The sequence below is a fragment of the Dendrobium catenatum genome, unplaced genomic scaffold (genome assembly GCF_001605985.2).
Source record: "Dendrobium catenatum unplaced genomic scaffold, ASM160598v2 fragScaff_scaffold_1022, whole genome shotgun sequence".
Lineage (NCBI taxonomy): Eukaryota > Viridiplantae > Streptophyta > Magnoliopsida > Asparagales > Orchidaceae > Dendrobium > Dendrobium catenatum.
In genome coordinates, this window is record NW_021319484.1 from 4,066,741 (window position 1) to 4,072,855 (window position 6,115).

The 6,115-nt window shown below is 33.1% G+C and overlaps 1 protein-coding gene across 3 annotated transcripts in view; it reads right to left on the reverse strand.

The window, feature by feature from the left end:
* LOC110110256 (polycomb group protein EMF2B) overlaps positions 1-3,191 on the reverse strand; it is an 81,063-nt gene extending 77,872 nt beyond the window's left edge. For 2 of the 3 annotated variants that reach the window (XM_028697961.1, XM_028697963.1), the window contains exon 1: positions 2,993-3,191. The gene's annotated coding sequence lies outside the window, so the exon portion shown is untranslated. The remainder of the gene's footprint in view (positions 1-2,992) is intronic. The other variant, XM_028697962.1, reaches the window with a different exon arrangement.
* Between the last annotated feature and the right edge of the window lie 2,924 nt (positions 3,192-6,115).

The window sequence follows — 6,115 nt, forward strand, 5'->3', positions numbered from 1 at the left end:
AATACGTTTAGTGAAAGCTATTGTGAAAACGCAAACACTAATGTAGTCTGAAATAATGATTTAGATATATCCTATCTAAGCCCATAGTTACTCGATAACCCCAAATACACAGCTTTAAATGAGTGCAAGAGCTCACAAAGAATCTCACTCCGACATGCACTCCCTTAATAGTAGTGGTATTTGTTCCACCTAAAAAAGTGGAACAAATCCCACATCAAAGATATAGGAAATCAGCATCGCTATGTTTAATAGTTTGTTATCCCAATAAGAAATTGCCTACCAATTGTCTTAGCATCCATAAAACCAAAGAAAAGGTCAAACATCCCAATAAAATAATTTACACACATAAATTGGAATACTCAATAATCAATAATCCATTCTTCTATCCCAAATGTGATTCCAATTACAAGAAAGTAAATGCAGCAATAATATGAATAAGCTCAAATTTTAAAGGATAATTGAACAAATAATAATATAACAATTTATAATACATATTTATAATCATTGTGATTATTTAAGAGGATTTAATTACCAAAACTATGATAAAAGATATAAAATTTGTTCAAAACAAGTTACAAGGATTCTAACAATATAAAATTTGTTCAAAACAAAACTCTGCATGCAAATTTATGACCTCCCAAAGATTATTTTCGCATAAAGAAGCACTATAATTCTAAATTTGCAAATATACTAATTGATAGGCTATTCTACAATATATATTTATTAGTATACCCATTTCTTCTTCCCACCACTCATAATTCCTTCCTCTATAATCAATTACCATGCAACCCCATTATCATCACCCCACTCTCCCAATCAATTCATTAGTGACGATGAATGACATTCTGCACTCCAATCTTAGGTAAACGTTACAAGTAACTTCTACATTTTTTGCATACCTCTCATTCTATTTTTCTCTTAGGTTAGATAGCCTTTGACCATAACAAACCTTAAACTGGAATAACACAACTCCCTTGGCCTACCAACCCCCCTTTTAACTCCAAAGGCAATCCCTTGCCAGCTCAACTAAAGATTCAAATGATCTCTCATTTAGTCTATGCATAAGCATATATATTTTTCAATATAAAATCAAATTCATCAAAAATAACAAAACTAAAAAAAAATGAAAAAAAAAATAACAGATCATACAAAGCAGTTTTAGATCTAGCTAGAATATCATATAAAAGAAGACCCCTAATAACATAAAAATTTTTTTAATCCATTTTCTTTCAACAATGAGCACCTACAATTCCTCAATCTTCTCCTCCATCAAAACATAAATAATTAGGGTAAATTTTACAGAATGTTTGTTAATTACACAAATAATCATGTTTACTATACCAAAATGCCTTAATAATTACATAATAATTAAACCTAAAAACTCATAAAATGAAATTTAATTTATCCAATAATATCATTTTTTTAAGAAAACTTCAAAGAAACATTTCTTGGTTGCTTGCCTCCACCCATCCCCTACCCCTACTTTAATATTAGATTATGTAGGTGAAGATAAGGACAAAAAACAAACACATGGTACATATGCGTTTTTCAATATTTTAGACATTTGCTCATGTTTTCTTTGTCAAGTATAGCAAAGGGTTATCCCAATGACATTACAAACCACATAACCTTTGTGTATGACTGCCCTTTTTCACATTTTCTGGCAAACATCAGTGCCTAAAAATAGAGTGATTATTGCGTCCGGACACCGAACGTGTCCAGAGACCAATAAAAAAGTGTCACATCATTGGGCGCTCGGTACCGCACTCGGTACCGACTGCGGTACTACTCGGTACCCTCGGTGCGCTGTCCGGACAGAATAATTTTTCATAAAAATAAGATCAAATATTACAAGTTGATTGTTATCTTTTTCAAAAACTGACAAAAACCTATTAGTCCCACAAGCTATCAAATATAATTATGGCCTTAGCAGTGATGTACCGAGTGGTTTTTCTCTCTCAAGTTAACATTGGAGCGTAACTTACATATGAAGGAATGGTTGATCTCTAGTATGGTATGAAGACCAGCTATAATGACCTTAAGAACTACAACAAATAGTTTACAGCTAGTTTAGACATACGAAATAGCACCAAGAATTATAATTTATAAATTCAATATCACCAGAAATATTTTATGGCTACCCCGTCGGAAGAACAGGTATCAGCATAAGGCCCAGCATGAGGACATTCTAAACATTGCATTGCCTGAAAGATACGGCCAAAATACGATAATAAATGCCTCAATTCTACAAAATAATAATGTGAAATGATAATTAAAAACTTTCATTATCACTCCATAACAAACCTATGAACTAACGTACTACGGGAATCTTCAACACGTAATGCAAACCTCCTGAGCAGTAGGGATTATTAGGTGCGGAGTGCGGACGGGGAGAACCGTCCGCCACAAGCATTGGCGGGTGCTCGGTACCGCTGGGTACCGCCAGACACTCAATGTTTGTGCGGACGGTGTGCACTCTGCACCTAATAATTTTTCCCTGAGCAAAGATAAATGTCTGGCTTTACGAACCCAAGCTAGATAAGTCAACCTGACACAGGAATGGTAGAACTAAAGCATAGCCACTACGCCTTAAAATAGTAACAAAAACGGTTTCAAAAAGAATCAACTGGTCTAGAAAGTCTCTCTCATGGTCCTCGCGAACTATGTAGCTTCCCACTTTCTGCCTGCAAATGCCACCAGCATCTCGTCCGAGTTCAGAAATCAAGCATTCGTCCAAATTTTCAAAAAACACAGCAAAAACAAGATCTGGCTCATTCCCAGAGCCCGTCAACAAACGTATCCATATAAAATCACATACAGCGACAATGGAGAGCTGCGACATAAAGCAATAAGTAAACAAGATCTCCGATACCAGAACACAGAATCGAAAAGGAAATTATTGTTAAGAATTAACGAGATATTGATAGCATGAGCTGCCCCAGAACGAATAGTTGAGTTATCGGAAATTTTTGATGAGAGGATTAAAGCATACCTATGCCCTAGCTCACCTCCTCTGGTTGTGTGACAGAATGATAAATTTCTCTTCGAGCTATGACTTGGGCCGCTTAATATTTTGAAATCGGCGCGACTGAAGCACTATCGAGGGGCGCTCTGGCTATCGTCGCCGTCAAAATGACAGAGAAATTGGCAATATAATAACCTAATTCGTTATTCGCGGATGAAGGTGAAGTAGATTGATCTCCGACTAATTTATTATTTTGGCAGGTAAATTTTGTTTTAATTATTTTGGCATAAAAAATATTTGAAAAGAGAGAAAATTAACTTTATGTATTGGAAATGTCTAAAATTTAAAAAATACCCGCTATTTTATTTTATAGGAAAATATACTTGGAAGTTCTTCCACAAATCCCACTAAGTAGGATGGGCTACATAAATCAATTTTTTTTATTGTGTCATGTTCAAAGTCAAATTTTCATTTAAATCTAAAAATGAATAGTTATTTCTAATATTTTCTAACCAAGTCTTTTTAGGTCTATCTCTACCTTTCTTAACATAAGAAACATATAATACATCTACTTTCCTAACTGAGTCATCAGAAGGCCACCGTTTATGTGACCAAATCCTCTATGGTGTCACTCTTTAATCTTATCTTCCATTGTTGCTACTCCAACCTTTTCATGTATATCTTAATTTTGTATTATGTCTCTAAGACTAAAGTCACTCATCTACTTGAGCATCCTCATCTCTGCAAGACTGCAACACTTAACTTAATAATATCCTTCTCTTTTAAAGGCCAACATTCTGTACCATAAAGTATTGTAGGTCTCACCATCATTTTTTAGAATTTTCCCTTGAATTTGAGGTGGACTTTTCTATCTCACAATAAGCATGATACATTCCTCCATTTCAATCATCCAACTTGAATTCTGCTAATAATATCCTCATCTATTTCACCATCACTCTATACTTGAATGTTCTTCTATTCAAACAAAAATATCCATAAATTATGAAGAGGCACTCTAATTTATTAACTCATCCTATTCTTAGCGCCTTGCAATTCTCATTTGAGAGTGATGGTTATGAGGTAAATTTTTAATGATAGGCTTTCTTCTCCATTTTTGTCTCATGCTAGCAGCGATTGTTGGTAAAGATTAATAATATTATACATTTAGACTCTAAATCTTAAAGTTAGAAGTCAAAACATATTTCAATATTGATCAAAATATTTTTGGCAGTTGATCGAATGTACCTTAAAGATAATTCATAGTTTATTTATATTTCGGAATTAGAATAGAATAATAGTCAAAGAAGTTCCAAAAAAACCTTAACCAATATGATGGAATGTAGTTTAAATAACTTCTAGTAATATTGATGAACTTTCAATTATATTTTTGATGAAATTTTAAACATAGTTTGAATTTATTATTGTGTGCTCCACTACTCTTTTGATATTAATTAATTTGAGTTTTGCAAACATACATATGTATGCTCGGGTTACATATAGTTGGGGATGTGATGAAAAATATTATTAAGCATTTTGAGCTATTTAGGATTAATGACATCATTGTGTTTAACATGAGAGGCAAAGCACATAACTTTTGAGATATTTGAATATATTTAATGCATTACATTGCATTTAATAGATGTATTGTTTATTTTTATTGGATGTGCTATTGAAGATCAAAGCAACTCTTGGTATTTTGAATTCATAGTTACAAGTCAAAAGTACACCTATTATTTTTTTATGAAAATAATTCCAATCTTGATGATCTTCAAGAGCATATAATGATTTGCATGTGATGAGACTTGAGCACTTTATAGTAATATAGTTGTACTATTGATGTTGTTCTTGTATTTAGTTATACTAAAAAAATTATTTGTTATCTTATAATATTTTTTATTATACTCAAAATATTATTGTAAAAATATTGAAATTGCTTTAATTTATTATTGTAAATATTATAGTCAACATTTTATTTGTTCCTAATCATCACAAACAAGAAAATTCAAAATTCCTCATATTGTATTGTACAATACATAGAGAGATATGAATCCACCCTTCATTTGAAATCAATGGTTGATTTTTCACAAATTATTATAGTTCATACTATACAAACACATATCATATTGTACAAACACATCTCATACTATACAAAATAAATTGCATGAAAAAAAGCTAGTACAATAGTATAAGGGTCGATATGATCATTATTGCACATCATATTGTATGAACGCCTATTTAGATTGTACAATCCCTTTAGTCAACAATTGTGTGAGAGACCCCTCAAGATGAATGAAAAGATAGATTGTATTGTATGATTCAGGGTTGTACTAAATGCTTTGACTAGTATTTGTTTTTTTCTAGATGAAATAATTTGGATTCTATTAATCGAACAGTACTATCACAATTGTAATGTACGACTGCAATCATGTCGTACTATCAAGCATAGATTATAATTAGAAGGTAAAATTTCATTCCAAAGCTCAAAAATTTTATTTTAATCATTATTCCTTCTACTTCAAGTCCCTAATGTTCCTGAAGGCAAACCTATCCGCTTTATCTCTTTTGTTTCTTTTGTTCTTGGACACTTATGTTGATATGTCTGGCATTTGCAAGTGTGCGAGTATATTTCTTTGTGAGAAGGGCTTGCCTAAAACTTTCCTTATAAATGAATATTGAAACTTCGTTAGGGATGTTAGGCCCTATAAACTAGCCCAAGGCTAATTAAAAGAGAGAGGTGAATTGATATTTTAAAAAAAAAACTTTAAACCAAAGACATCAAACCAAAATCACCATAAATAAATCAACGATGCGGAAATTAAATGTGGAAGTAATAAAGGAAAGAATACACCAGATTTGTAGTGGTTCGGTCAAACCTTTACCTACGTCCACTCCTTGGAGGTACCATCCAAGTATTGCACTATAAAAGTGTCTCTCCTTTAGCCCCCACAGCTAGGCAGAGAAGCCCTTACAAAATCACTTCCACCTTCCACGGTGCGGCGGAGTCGCCTGGTCCTTTGACACCAAAGAGATCTTCTTCTTTGGTGAACTTCCCTCAAGACAAGCCTTGAATCCGATGGTATTAAGGTGCAAGCCTGCCAGAGCAATCGTGTGGATTCCCCCTCCACACTCTCTTGAGTCCCCCCTCATAGA